The sequence below is a fragment of the Vulpes vulpes genome, chromosome 12 (assembly GCF_048418805.1).
Source record: "Vulpes vulpes isolate BD-2025 chromosome 12, VulVul3, whole genome shotgun sequence".
NCBI lineage: Eukaryota > Metazoa > Chordata > Mammalia > Carnivora > Canidae > Vulpes > Vulpes vulpes.
The window spans coordinates 71,255,716-71,271,611 of NC_132791.1; positions in this window are offsets into that span (position 1 = coordinate 71,255,716).

Below are 15,896 nucleotides of genomic sequence, written 5' to 3' on the forward strand. Positions count from 1 at the left end.
GCTAATGCCACAAAGCAGATTCCAGAATCACAGAGTCAGAGCATCCCAGTGGCTCCTGAGCACAAGACAGACCATCAGCAGCTGGGACAGAGTGCCTCACAAAAGGAGGCAAGAGGGTCTGTGACCAGGCTGCTGGGGAGGGATGTGGGTGGGTTCCAGGCATAGGGAAGAACTGGCTCTGAGGGTGAGGAAGAGGAAAGTGTCATGGCTGGGGCATCTGGAAGGAGGAGGCAGCATTCCTTGAGAGTGTCAGGACCAGGACCAGTATCAGGGCAGAGCGGGTCTGCAGAGGGCAGAAACCAAGAGTTCAATTTGGGACATAGGAAAGCTGATAATCTCATTCAATTGGTTGGATTCATGAATCTGGAACTGAGGGAAGAGGCCAGGGTGGGAGATAAAGCTGGGATGGCATCAGCAAGTGTGTGGTATACAAAGCCATGGATGGATGAACTCATCTTGGCAGAGGATGTGGACAGGAGGGTGAGGACTGAGCCCCAGGTCTCCCAACAATAGGATGTAAAATAGAAGAGAGGAGGTTGGGAGGGGATGACCAAGGGGGTGAGGAGGGATGGGAGAATGGGCAGCAGAGAGGCCAAGAAATAAGGATTGATGAAGAAAGGCATAATTATAATTCAGCCCCGTGCAGTGGCATAGGGGTCACTGTTCACCTGAAATACACATCTGAGCCAAGGAAGTACAGTGACTCCCCTAAGTCCACACAGCACAGAAGACTAGCAGCTGCTCACACACCCATGGTAAAAGCTCAACAACTTTTACTTCTGAGTCCATAATTTCAGCTCCAGCTATTTCAATTAAAAAGATTGAATGAAATTTAAGGCTTAGAATGTTTTCACATTCCTAACCCCTAAGCTGGAAGGTTAAACATGTATGTATTTTTTAGACTAGCCTCCCAACTTACCAACCAGATGATTTTTGTTACAAAAGTCATTTAGAACTCTATGTTCTCAGGTTCACTTAATGGTTAGCTTCAGAGCTTCCAATCCCTGGATTGTATCTGCTATAAATATTCCACCTTTTTGGTTGTTGAAAGAGAGTGGGGGACATGGTTTGTGAGAGAAGTGACATGATCTCTGGCACAAAGATGTTGAAATGCCTCGTTATCTGCACCTGAGTACATCCCCCTGAGTCCCCCCTGAAAGTCCTGTGTGGACAAATGTGAGGCATGTGTGCCTTCAGAAGCCTCCCATTCTCTTGCTGCCCTGCTAGGCATGACTCTCCCCACCTGACTCCCTCACGAATCCTACACAGATCTTCATGTTGGCATTATACATAATAGACAAAAGTTAGAAACAACCCAAGTATCTGTCAATGGACAACAGAATTAAAAAAACAAGATATGTTCGTGCAATGGAATATTGTTCAGTCATAAAAGGAATGAAGTACTGATGCAGGCTACAATGTGGATAAACTTCAAAGACATTATTCTAAACGAAAGGAACTAGCCACAAAAGTGACATACTACGTAACCGCATTTACATGAACTATCCAAGATAGGTAAATCCAGAGAAACAGAAAGCAGATCTGTGGTTGCCAGAGCTGGGTGGGGGGAATAATGGAGGAATAATTGCTTGATAGACACAGAGTTTTCTCTGGGGATGAGTCAGATGTTTTGAGACTATGTGGAGGTGACAGTTACCCAACACTGTGAGTGACCTGTGGACTATCATCAATGCAAAACAACCCAATCCAGACAAGACTGCTAATGGTCTAGACCCTTGAAGGTCACTGGATTAACAGCAGCAGAGGTGCTTGCTGAGTGAGGGCAAAGGGAATATAAAATGGGTAGTGGAAGACAGTAGTTATAAATACCAGCTATGACCATGTGACATACAAGACAAACAAGGATCGTAATTATCATGAGTTAATTTTTTGTGATATGAACATGTTTGTTTATATAGCTTTGTTTTCCTTCTTCTCTTACTCCCTTATGTAACAGAAGATTTGTTGACTTTATATCATAATATTTAAGTATTTTTTTACTTTATGTCATTGTACTGAAGTTATAGATATTAAGAAGAGTGAACATCACTTTACCTCCTCTTCTGGGAGAGAGATTAGCACATTTTTGGTTTTATGTGGGATAGTTGTGTCATGTTATTATCTTCAGTTAAGATTAAGTATGGTTTAAGGAGACCCAAATGGGTGCCAAGCTGACTAGGGGTGGATTTGTGATGGTTGATTTTATATGTCACTTGGCAGGGCCAAACATTGTTCTAGATGTTTCTGTGAGGGTATTTTCTGGATAAGATTCAAACTGGTGGACTTTCAGTAAAGTCCTCCATAATGTGGGTGGCCCTCATCCAATCAACTGAAGTCTTGAACAGAACAAAAGGCTGGCTTCACCCAAGCAAGAGATAATTTTACTACCAGACAGTTTTCACATTTGACCTCCAGCCTGCTGAGCCACTCTACAAATTTTGGTCCTGGTAGTCTGCATAATCATAATCACGTGAGCCATTCCTTAAGGTGAATCTTTCTCAATCTCTCTCTCTCTCTCTCCACACACACACAGTACTTTTTTTTTTAAGATTTTATTTGTCAGACACACACACACACACACACATACAGAGAGAGAGAGACAGGTAGAGGAAGAAGCAGGCTCCATGCAGTGGGACTCGATCCCGGGTCTCCAGGATCACGCTCCGGGGCGGAAGGCGGCGCTAAACCGCTAAGCCACAGGGGCTGCCCAAGAGTACTAGTTTTTGTAGAGAACCCTAAGACTGTATGTTTTCAATTTTCTTGGACATATACCTAAGACTTGAACTGTTAGATCATGTGATTATTACATATTTAACTTTTCAAGTATAAAAATGTTTTCCATAGTGGCTGAGCCATTTCATGATCCCATCACACCCACAGTGCACAAAGATTTCAATTTCTCCACATCTTCACCAACACTTGTTATTTTTCTCATATTTTATTACTTTCCTAGTATATGTGAAGTGATATTGTGGTTTTTGTTTGCATTTCCCTGGTAACTAATGATCTTGAGCATCCTTTCATGGACTTTTTGTTTGTAGATCTTCTTTAGAGAAATAGTTATTTAAATACTTTGACACTTTTGTATTAGGTTTTTTATCTTTTTGTAGTTGTAAGAGTCATAAGAGTTCTTTTCTTTTAAAATATTTTATTTATTCATGAGAGATACAGAGAGAGGCAGAGACACAGGCAGAAGGAGAAGCAGGCTCCATGCAGGGAGCCTGATGCGGGACTCGATCCCGGGACTCCAGGATCGCGCCCTGAGCCAAAGGCAGGCGATAAACCGCTGAGCCACCCAGGGATCCCCCAAGAGTTCTTTATATATTCTGGCTACCACATACTTATTAGAGATAGGATTTGCAAGTATTTTGTTCCATTCACTATGTTGTCTTTCACTTTCTTGATGGTATCTTTTGGTACACAAAAGTTTTCAATTTTGATGAAGCCCAAATAAAATATATGTTTAATTGCTCATGTTTTTGGTGTTCTAAGAATCCATTGCCAAATTTGAGACATGAAGATTTATACCTAGGTTTTCATTGTAAGATTTTAATAGTTTTAGTTCTCACATTTAGGACTTTGATCCACATGGGAGTGAATTTTTGTACATGCTATGTATGTGGGGGGGGGGGTGCATCGCTTTGCACATGTATCCAGTTGGATACATACAAGTCCTCTATGGTAGGTCACACTTGGGGAGAGACCTGAACCTGAATGAAGGGTGTGAGAAAGCAATGTTGTCATCTCCCAGGCAGAGGGAAGAGCCATTGGTGACTCCAGATTCAGTCAAGTGGCACAAATGAATCAAGAATACATGCAGATGTTTCTGCTGGAGCATGACGTATGTATTTCTGAAAACTTTTGTGTTGCATAAAAATGCCAACAAAAGATGACTAGAGATATTGTGAGAAGAATGGGATTGGAACAAGCATTCACATCATAAGCAGGTTTAGAACCAGAACACTAACAAAAACCGCAGTCTTAATAAAAACTGATAAAAAGATGTAAGTTATTAGATACGTAAGTGCATGCACGAGAGAAGAGAGAATGTGTGCTCACATGCATGCTTCACTTACAAGAAAGGTGAAAGGACCCGGAAAAACTGAATATGATGGAAAATTCGTGTCACTGAGTTATGAAGACCACACAAAAGTGTTTCAGATTGAAAGCAAGTGGCCACACTGAGCCAAAAGAGACAGCGGTATCAGGAACAGTCCTGTTCTCTCCAGTTGTACTGCTCTCAGCTGGATTGGCTTACCTGCATTCAGATCCTGTAACCTGAAGTATAAAATATTAATGTTCTGGGAGAAAATCTCATATGAACCAAAAAACCTTCTATTTAACACTGCATTAATCCATAATACAGAAACATAAAACACATTTCTTCACAAAAAATTTTCAGAGTAGAAAAAAGAAAACACTCTACTGTTCATTTTATGAAGCCAAACCATAGCTAAAACAAGACATAAAATTTTTCAGCCAAACTAAGCAGTGTAGAGACCAAAATCCTAGTCAAAACATTTGCAAACTGAAATACTTAAAAACCTCATAAGTAAGTCTGGTTTGTCCCAGAAATGCACGATAGCAGATTAAAGACTTAAAATTTATTAACATAATTCACTGCATTAACAGATTAAAGAAAAAGAAACATGATTATCTAAATGGATGTAGGGAAAGCATTTGCTAACATCCAATATTCATTCATGATTTTAAAAACTTAGCAATCTAGGGATCTTCTTTAGCCTGATGAAGTTAGCTACCAAAAGCCTACAGAAAATATTGTACTCAGCTATGAGTCATTTTCAGGTATTTATTTCCTTTAAAATCAGAATAAGACAATAATTCCAATTATCACTCCTTCCCGGGGGGCACTAGTTGGTGCAAGAAAAAATAAGCATGACTGAATTAAAGATACACATTCTTATCATTTGCAGGTATGATTACTGTATTATTCAGTATCTTCCAGAGAAACAAGGGATATACATATATTCTGCCATATATATGAATACACAAACACACACACGCAAACACACACACATTCAGTTACAGGCCTCAGAACCAGGACAGCCATGGTGTAAGTTGCAGACAGAAGGTCAAGGGGCTTGAGATCCTAAAAGCTGGTGTTGCAGTGGGAGTCCAACAGCAGAAGACCAATGTACCAGCTCAAGGAAGTCAGAAGTTTCCTCCTGACTTTTTTTCTGTTTAGGACTTCAGTTGATTGGATGAGGCCCACCTGCATTGTGGAGGGCAATCTGCTTTACTCAGTCCACCAGTCAAATGTAAATCTCATCTGGAAATACTTTCCCAGACATACCCGGAATAGTGTTTGATATCTAGGCACCCAGTGCCCTTGTCAAGTGGACATGTAAAATTAAATTATCTCACAACATCACCCCTTATCTACTTGGCATCCATATATATTTCCTTAAGCCAGACTTAAGCTCTATACAAAGGCAGTAACAAGGTCATATTCCACTTAACGTGATACAACTATCCTGCATACAACCAAAAACTAACGCCTTCCCCAGGAGAGGAGATAATGTTTTTGAGCAATGTCTGTGCTTCTCCTTGATATCCTGTAACAAAAATACTATAAGCCATTAGTAGTCCTGCCTGGGCTGGGTGGTCAACTCTTCCATTGACCTTAATCACAGGGCATGGTGATACTAAAGATATCCAAAGGGATCTCCTATCCTCCAGACATACACCTTCCTCTTCTCCACTGTGGAGTGGCTTGTCTACTTTCCCCTTGGTGATACTCAGGATCAGTCATCTTGGCCAGCACAGTAACACCCTTCTTTGCCTGTTGATTTGGGGGCAGGAGGAGTCCAATTGGAAGTCCACTAATTTCCAATTCAGTGTCAGTAGTGCTATATCTCCAGATGGAGGCATTCCACCCTCTGGAACTCAGGCCACTGGGCCAGGAGAACATGAGGTTGTGGGAACAGGAGGCAAAAATTTTGCTAGTGGGCCTCGAGGGATAATACTGAGTGGTACCTCTATTTCTTCTACCTCTTGATTCCTGGGCCCTCTAATTCTGGCTACGGAGGCAACAGCATCATTTGTTGGAATGAGTTAGGTTAACGTGAGGTCACCCACCAACCTCAAGAAAACTTCCATGCAACAAGGTATGTTGTAAAATACCACACAATTCTCTTAGATATCAGCTTGACTCTGAGAAACCCAAAGGCATAGCCAAAGAAATGGGATCCTTAAAATTCTAAAGAGTTCAGTGTGCCAACTTCCAGCACACCTATTTAAGAACTACGCTCCCAGGGATCCCTGGGTGGCACAGTGGTTTGGCGCCTGCCTTTGGCCCAGGGCGCGATCCTGGAGACCCGGGATCGAATCCCATGTCGGGCTCCCGGTGCATGGAGCCTGCTTCTCCCTCTGCCTATATCTCTGCCTCTCTCTCTCTCTCTCTCTCTCTCTCTCTCTCTCTATCATAAATAAAAAAATTATTATTTAAAAAAAAAAAAAAAAGAACTACGCTCCCAGAATGGCTGCACCAGTTCACATTCCCACCAACAGTGTAAGAGGGCTCCCTTTTCTCCACATCCTCTCCAACATTTGTTGTTTCCTGCCTTGTTAATTTTCCCCATTCTCACTGGTGTGAGGTAGTATCTCACTGTGGTTTTGATTTGTATTTCCCTGATGGCCAGTGATGTGGAGCATGTTCTCATGTGCTCATTGGCCATGTCTTTATCTTCCTCTATGAGATTTCTGTTCATGTCTTTTGCCTACTTCATGATTGGATTGTTTGTTTCTTTGCTGTTGAGTTTCATAAGTTCTTTATAGATCTTGGATACTAGCCCTTTATCTGATATGTCATTTGCAAATATCTTCTCCCATTCTGTAGGTTGTCTTTGAGTTTTGTTGACTGTTTCTTTTGCTGTGCAAAAGTTTCTTATCTTGATGAAGTCCCAATAATTCATTTTTGCTTTTGTTTCTCTTGCCTTCATGGATGTATCTTGCAAGAAGTTACTGTGGCCAAGTTCAAAAAGGGTGTTGCCTGTGTTCTCCTCTAGGATCTTGATGGGATCTTGTCTCACATTTAGATCTTTCATCCATTTTGAGTTTATCTTTGTGTATGGTGTAAGAGAATGGTCTAGTTTCATTCTTCTGCATGTGGATGTCCAATTTTCCCAGCACCATTTATTGAAGAGACTTTTTTCCAGTGGATAGTCTTTCCTGCTTTGTCGAGTATTAGTTGACCATAAAGTTGAGGGTCCACTTCTGGGTTCTCTATTCTGTTCCATTGATCTATGTGTCTGTTTTTGTGCCAGTCCCACACTGTCTTGATGACCACAGCTTTGTAGTACAACCTGAAATCTGGCATTGTGATGCCCCCAGATATGGTTTTCTTTTTTAATATTCCCCTGGCTATTTGGGGTCTTTTCTGATTCCACACAAATCTTAAGATGATTTGTTCCAACTCTCTGAAGAAAGTCCATGGTATTTTGATAGGGATTGCATTAAACGTGTAAATTGCCCTGGGTAACTGACATTTTCACAATATTAATTCTTCCAATCCGTGAGCATGGAATATTTTTCCATCTCTTTTTGTCTTCCTCAATTTCTTTCAGAAGTGTTCTGTGTGGAGGTTCCTCAAAGAGTTAAATATAGATCTGCCCTATGACTCAGCAATTGCACTGCTGGGGATTTACCCCAAAGATACAGATGCAGTGAAACGCTGGGACACGTGCACCCTGATGTTTATAGCAGCAATGTCCATAATAGCCAAACTGTGGAAGGAGCCTCGGTGTCCATTGAAAGATGGATGGATAAAGAAGATGTGGTCTAGGTATACAATGGAATATTACTCAGTCATTAGAAACAACAAATACCCACCATTTGCTTCAACGTGGATGGAACTGGAGGGTATTATGCTGAGTGAAATAAATCAATCAGAGAAAGACAAACATTATATGGTCTCATTCATTTGGGGAATATAAAAAACGGTGAAAGGGAATCACGGGGAAAGGAGAGAAAATGAGTGGGGAAATATCAGAGAGGGAGACAGAACATGAGAGGCTCCTAACTGGGAAACAAACAAGGGGTGGTGGAAAGGGAGGTAGGCGGGGGGTGGGGGTAACTGGGTGATGGGCACTGAGGGGGGCACTTGATGGGATGAGCACTGGGTGTTATGCTATATGTTGGCAAATTGAACTCCAATAATAATAATAATAAAAAAACACACCACAATGAGAGGTGCACCTGGCTGGCTCAGTTGGAAGAGCATGCTACTCTTGATCTCAAGGTTGTGAGTTCAAGCCACACATTGGGTATAGAGATTACTAAAAAATAATTATAACAAACTTGAAAAAAAAAGAAATGAGGGGCATCTGGGTGGTGCAATCAGTTAAATATCTGCCTTGGGCTCAGGTCATGATCCCAGGGTCCTGGGATGGAGCCCCATGTCAGGCTCCCTGCTCAGCAGAGAGTCTGCTTCTCCCCCTCCCTCTGTCCATCCCCCTGCTTGTGTTCTCTCTCTCTGTCAAATAAGTAAATAAAATCATTTAAAAAAGAGCTATGATCCCAGAAGCTATAAATATCTATAAATGTGGCCAAAATCTTACTAAAGAAAACTTAGAATTTTGTGTCCCAAGAACTTGGCTTGGTAACTGTCAGAGTGGGAGACCCCAAAATGTGGCTGGACAGAAATGTGGGTTGCACCCCCGTTATAGCCAGACATGACTAGACAGAAATGTGGGGTGAATTCGATTTGTGGCTAAGGGCTACCAAGCTGCTGCCAGCCCTCAGGGAAGATTACAACAGCTGTTTTGGGGAATGCTCCAATCAGATCAGATCATTTAGGGACCCTTGAAGACAAGGGTCCCCAAATCAACAGACAGAATGGGATAACTATTTTAATTGGCATGCAGAAGCCTCCAAAGGGCTTTGAAATTACTAAGTAGCTTCATTGGAAGATTTGTTGCAAAAGGGTAATGAAAAACTGAAGACATAAGCAGTACCTAAAACCAAAGACTGTAAGCCTCACATCCCTCCTACTGCTCCCCTTCACCCTCCTTTATTTGAATACTCAAATCTAGTAATTCTTGGTCTGAATTGCCTCTACGAGACTGTAAACCAAAGTCCACCAAGTCAGTGGCCTAATGGACGCCCCCACATATATCCCCAGTGGAGAGCTCCTGTGCGAGTCCCTCTCAGAATTGACAGGACTCAGAGATTCTTCTGGGAAACTTCTATGCTCTGCCCTTAAACAGCCAAAGAAAAAATATAATTAAATAATAATTTATTAATAAATTAATGGAATACTCTGCTGAATTCTGGTAAATAGCAGAGTTACATCCTCTTCTTTAAACCCCATTCAGTGGGCAGCCCGGGTGGCTCTACGGTTTAGCGCTGCCTTCAGCCCAGGGCATGATCCTGGAGATCCGGAATACAGTCCCACATTGGGCTCCCTGCAAGGAGCCTGCTTCTCCCTCTGCCTGTGTCTCTTGCTTCTCTCTCTCTGTGTCCCTAATGAATAAATAAATAAAAATAATTAAAAAAAAAACACCATTTGGAGCCTGCAGATGGGGTCCTGGGGGAAACTGGCAGCAGCCAGCTAACAGTGAGAATCTGGACCAGAATCAGCTCTCCTGGATCTCTGTCTGCAGTACCTTGTAGGGAGAGACAAAATTTCACATTGTCCTTTACCTTTCCAAATCAAGGGCACTGGCTATTGATCTTTGGGAGTGGTTCCATATCTTGTGAAGATAATAGCCCTCACATCTTTGAGTGTGCCTCCCGAGGCTACAGGGCTGTTAAATGCTGCCTGAAATATTTACTGCTTGTCCACGCTGAAACCCGGCAAGGTATTTAAAAGGTGTAATGACTCTATGATCAGAAATTTGGCTCAATTGAGAGCTGATATTCAGAGCCTGATAAGAAAATTTTTTAGGCCTTCCCTCTCTAAGGAAATAGAAGATAACACAGTTGGCTGGGAGAATCAACTTCCAATATCATTTAGACTATGGCACAATTCTTTCAGGAAAGGACAGCATCTGTCTTTACCACACAAATCCTTGCAAAGCTAGAGGTGCAGCTCCAGACGCAGCTCAAAGCTCACCTATTCCTTTTCACCCATCCCTGAACTACCCTTATTTATCCTAAAAGGCTTATAACTCTCAGTCTTTCCCTCTTCCTTGGGAGGCAAAGTTTAAAACACAAACATTGGGAAGGTAATTCTTATCACAAGAAAAATAAATGGGGGAAAACTAATTTGAGACGAAGCTTTAGCCACTAAGCAGGTGGCTTTAACTTACTCCATCTGCCAGAAAAATAACTGAGATCCAACTTCTTTTAAAAATAAAATGGAAGCTATAAAATCCGTTTATTCTGTCTGCATGCTTATGTGTGTCCCTATATGTGTGTTGTGGATGTATGGTACTTCCTACCTCCAGATGGTATTACTAAAGTTAATTTGCATCAGACTTCTCTTGTTGGTTTAAACAAATAAGCACTTATATAAACTTCATAAAAATTCTCAAAAATATAGTAGAAACTAACCCAAGTGAATTTCAGGTTCACGTAATCTGGGGAAAGGATTTGGTATTATAGCTAGTTTAAGTTGGTTTATTCAAAACAGGTATGTCTTTTGGGTCATCAAGATTCAACATAAAATTTTTATTCCACCTGAGTTTACTAGCCAAGTAATTTCATGTTATCTCTCTTTTTTTTTAAAAAAATATTTTATTTATTCATCACACACACACACACATACACACACACACACAGAGGCAAAGGCAGAAGGAGAAGCAGACTCCATGCAGAAAGCCCAATACAGGACTCGATCCCAGGACCACAGGATCACGCCCCAAGCTGCAGGCTAGGCCAACGCTGGACTGCTGAGCCACCCAGGTGCCCCCAGTTCATGTCATCTCTTACAAGATATGCCAGCAAGAAAAATAGCTTGTGGGTAATGGCTAACTTTGTCTAATGTTTAATGAGGTTTTTGTAGGTACTCAAACATAATTGTTGAAACAAGTGATTTAAAGAAATATAAGTGCATCACTTGCCATCAGGGAAATACAAATCAAAACCACAATGAGATACCACCTCACACCAGTGGGAATGGGGAAAATTAACAAGGCAGGAAACCACAAATGTTGGAGAGGATGCGGAGAAAAGGGAACCCTCTTACACTGTTGGTGGGACTGTGAAATGGTGCAGCCACTCTGGAAAACTGTGTAGAGGTTCCTCAAAGAGTTAAAAATAGACTTGCCCTACGACCCAGCAATTGCACTGCTGGGGATTTACCCCAAAGATTCAGATGCAATGAAACGCCAGGACACCTGCACCCCGATGTTTCTGGCAGCAATGTCCACAATAGCCAAACTGTGGAAGGAGCCTCGGTGTCCATCGAAAGATGAATGGATAAAGAAGATGTGGTTTATGTATACAATGGAATATTACTCAGCCATTAGAAACGACAAATACCCACCATTTGCTTCAACGTGGATGGAACTGGAGGGTATTATGCTGAGTGAAGTAAGTCAATCAGAGAAGGACAAACAGTGTGTGTTCTCATTCATTTGGGGAATATAAATAATAGTGAAAGGGAATAGAAGGGAAGGGAGAAGAAATGTGTGGGAAATATCAGAAAGGGAGACAGAGCATAGAGACTCCTAACTCTGGGAGGTGAACTAGGGGTGGTGGAAGGGGAGGAGGGCGGGGGGTGGGGATGAATGGGTGATGGGCACTGGGGGGGGGCACTTGACTAGATGAGCACTGGGTGTTATTCTGTTGGTAAATTGAACACCAATAAAAATAAATTTATTAAAAAATAAAGAAAGAAATATGAGTGGGATAAAAGTTTTTAGGTGAACTTTTTAGTTTCCCTGAAAATTTTGGTTACCTAGAACCTTAAAGTTTTGTTAAGTTAAATTAAATGATGAAGTCATTAAATATCTGGATCATTTCCAAATAAGGTAAGATACTGAAACATTTATGCTGAATTTATGTTTAATTATTTCTGGCTTCTTGTTACAGAGGAACTGAAAATAAATTTGGGCCTTTTAGGAAACATATCGTACACCCCATTGAAACATTAACTGTATGGGCACCTGGGAGTCTCAGTGGTTGAATGTCTGCCTTTGGCTCAGGTCATGATCCTGGGGCTCTGGGGTATAGTCCCCTGTGGGGAGCCTGCTTCTCTCTCTGTGTGTCTTTCATGAATAAATAAATAAAATCTTTATTAAAAAAAGAAACATTTATTATAAAAAAGCATATGTTGCCAGAAATTATGAAATTAACACATTTGCAAAAACACAGAATACTAATATAAAAGACAGTTCATAATTGTTTATTTATTTAATTTCACTAAAACCTAATGTTTGTAAAGGATAAAAATTCTAATATATGTAATTAAAACTACTATAAATGCTAAGGGAAAGGAATTTTATATGTAGTCTGGATTAGATAAGATTGGAACAAATTTAAGTGAATGAGTTTCATATTAAAATTAAGCTGGAGCAAAGTTAGAATTTGACTTTCTCTTAGTTAAATGAACAAAATTTTCTTGGACTATTGGTCTGCTTTTGATAATAAGGTATTATGAAAGGTTGCTTATTTATTTACCTTTTAAATAATCTGCCAAGAAAAAACAAAGATTTTGTGTCTTGTCAAAAATAATCACCTACATTAAACCTGTACTCTACATTGAAAGAGCTAAGTCTTGCTTAGGACTTTGTAAGCTTTTATATTTGCCTGTGAAATCTTTGTGACTATGGTTAAATGGATAAGTACTGTTTCTATCATAATCCTAGTTATTATCTTAAAATGTTGTATGTCACAAAAAATAACCACATTTTCTTGTCAACTGCATTGTAATGAACTCTAATCAGATCTCTAACCATGCTATTTTTAAGTCTTTGTCATTTACAGGGTTATTTTACCCTGATGTTTTTGCAAAAGTGCTTCATCTTTGGAGAGACTCATAGAAAGGACTTTGCTGGTAATTTTAAGATCATAAAACTGAACCAAGTATGAATTTCCATAACTAATGATCAAACTGACCTGTTCAAAGTGACTGCTAAACCCTGGACTAGAAAGCTGATTAGATCAGGAACTCACTGCAAAGAGAGTGGAGTTCAGAACAGAGAAGGGATCTACTTATATGGCCCTTGGAAACCATGAGAAATACTAAAGTCAAAAGGTTTATGGGGTACCGCATCTATGTTTCTGGTTATCCCTGAAGGCATCAGAAGCTGCCTTTGGTCCCACCACTGCCACCAAATGTTAAACAATAAAAATGCAACCAAGTAAGTCTGAAGATCTAGTTGGCCTTATTAATTCATGATTCGGGCAGTATCCAATCTAACAAATATAGAGGAGCTCCAAAAAGCTCCTTTGGGGGTAATGGCAGAAAAGGAAAGGTTTGTAAAGGCAGATAGAAAAAAGGAAATTATTAACAGAGAATGACTGCATTGTCCCTGGACCTCCTAACTTGTGCTGACCAGGTAATTTCAGATTAACTGATTAAAGTTTACATTCCTGGAGGGCTGAAACTAATCGGATTAGGTATCAAGTCTTGGATTAAGTTTGCTGATGTGGGGTTTAGCACAAGTGACTCCATTCTAGGCCTGCTATCTTCTTTTTAACACTACAAAGAAGGAAACTGAGTTATAACTCCCAAACATTACATCAAGTATTTTTTATTTTAAAAAAGTAATAAATGCTTTTACACAGCCAACTATCCACAAATGAACAGAACATACTGAATAGGAGAAAATATTATAAATCATATATCTGATAAGGGATTAATATCCAAAATAAAGAACTCATATAACTCAATAGCAAAAACAAAAACAACCCCAAACCATCTGATTAAAAATTGGGCAGAGGACCTGAATAGACAGTTTTCCAAAGAAGACTTACAGATGACCAGCATGTATATGACAAAGTGCTCAACATCACTCATAGTCAGGGAAATGCAAATCAAAACCACAATGAGGGGGCACCTGAGTGGCTCAGTGGTTGAGTGTTTGCTTTTGGCTTAGGGTGTGATCCTGAAGTCTCGGGATCAAGTCTCACATCAGGCTTCCTGCATGGAGTCTGCTTTTCCCTCTACCTATGTCTCTGCCTCTCTCTTTCTCTGTGTCTCTCATGAATAAATAAATAAATATAATCTTTAAAAAACACACAATGAGATATTACTTCAGACCTGTTAGAATGGCTCTTATCAAAAAGACAAGAAACAAGTGTTGGCTAGGATGTGGGAAAAGGGAATCCTTGTGCATTTTTACTGGGAATGAAAACTGGCACAGCCACTGTGGAAAACAGTGGAGTTCTCTCAAAAAATTAAAAATAGAACTGCCATATAATAGGGGAGGAAAACATTTCCTATACCCTTCTATATTCTTTTAGGTGGTCTAAAAATTAAATTGACCATAGGGTGCCTCAGTGGCACAGTCAGTTGGGCATCTGACTCTTGGTTTCAGCTCAGGTCATGATCTCATGGGTTGTGAGTTTGATCCCTCTATTAGGCGCTGAGCGAGGAGTCTGCTTAGACTCTCCCTCTACCTCCCCACCTCCTGCTCTCTCTCTCTAAAATAAATAAACCTTAAAACAAATTAAAAAAATTAAATTGACATAAGACAGATTAATTTGTATGTACAAGTACTCACAAAAATATATGACTCAGAAAAGTGACCAAAGCAGGCAGCTTTTAGACAAAGCAACAATTTATGAAAAATGGATAAGACAAAAAAGTTTGGCTTAGGGTATTGAATTAGTAAAGAATAAGGTTTGTTTATACTGCCTCTTCATCCCAGAATTCCCTCTCTTGTGCTCCTTTACAGTCAATCCCTTCTGCCCATTATCCCCAGCATGAGGGAACCACTGATTTGACTTCTTTCCCTTTAGTCCTGCCTTTTCTTGTATATTATCTATAAAGGAGCACACAATATGTAATCTTTTGTGTTCAGCTTCTCTCACTTAGCATAATGCTTTTAAGATTAATCTATGTTAAAAAAAGATTAATCTATGTTGACATATGTCAGCAATTTCTTTTTATTGCATGAATGTATCAATATCTGTTGATCTGTTTACTAATGGGTAGACATTTCAGTTTCTAGGCATTGGTTATTATGAATAAAGCTGCCATAAAGATTTTCCTACAGGTTTTTGTGTGGACATATGTTTTCATTATCCCTGAGTAGATACCTAGAAGTGAGATTGCTGGGTCACGTGGGAAATTCATGTTTAACTTTATAAGAAACTGACAAAAAAATGTTTTCCAAAATGTGAAAGTTCTGGTCTTTTCACATTTTAACCAGCATTTTGTATTATCTTTTGTAAAAATTATTAAATCGGGACACCTGGGTGGCTCAGTGGTTGAGCACCTGCCTTCTGGCCAGGGCATGATCCTGGAGTCCTGGGATAGAGTCCCACATCGGGCTCCCTGCATGGAGCCTGCCTCTCTCTCCGCCTGTGTGTCTCTCTCTCTCTCATGAATAAATAAATAAAATCTTTTAAAAATTATTAAATCATTTTAGTAGGTGTGTTAGCTTCCTATTGCTGCTATAACAAACAGCCACAGATTCAGTGGCATTTACGTTTATTCTCTTGCAATTCTGGAGGCCAGAAGTCCAAAATCAATTTCACCAAGCCCAAGTCAATGTGACAGCATGCCTGCTTCCTCCTGAAGCTCTAGGGAAGAATCCATTTCCTTGCCTTTTCCAGCTTGTGGTAGCTACCTGTATTCCTTGGCTTATAGCCTCTTTCTTCCATCTTCAAAGGCAGCAGTGTGGTATCTTCAATTCTTTCTTTCTGTCCCTGTTTCTATCATCATATAACCTTTGTTCTGATTCCCTATCCCCCTTTTGTATGGACCAATATAATTATGTCAAGCATATCTAGATAATCCAGGATAATTGCCCCATTTCAGT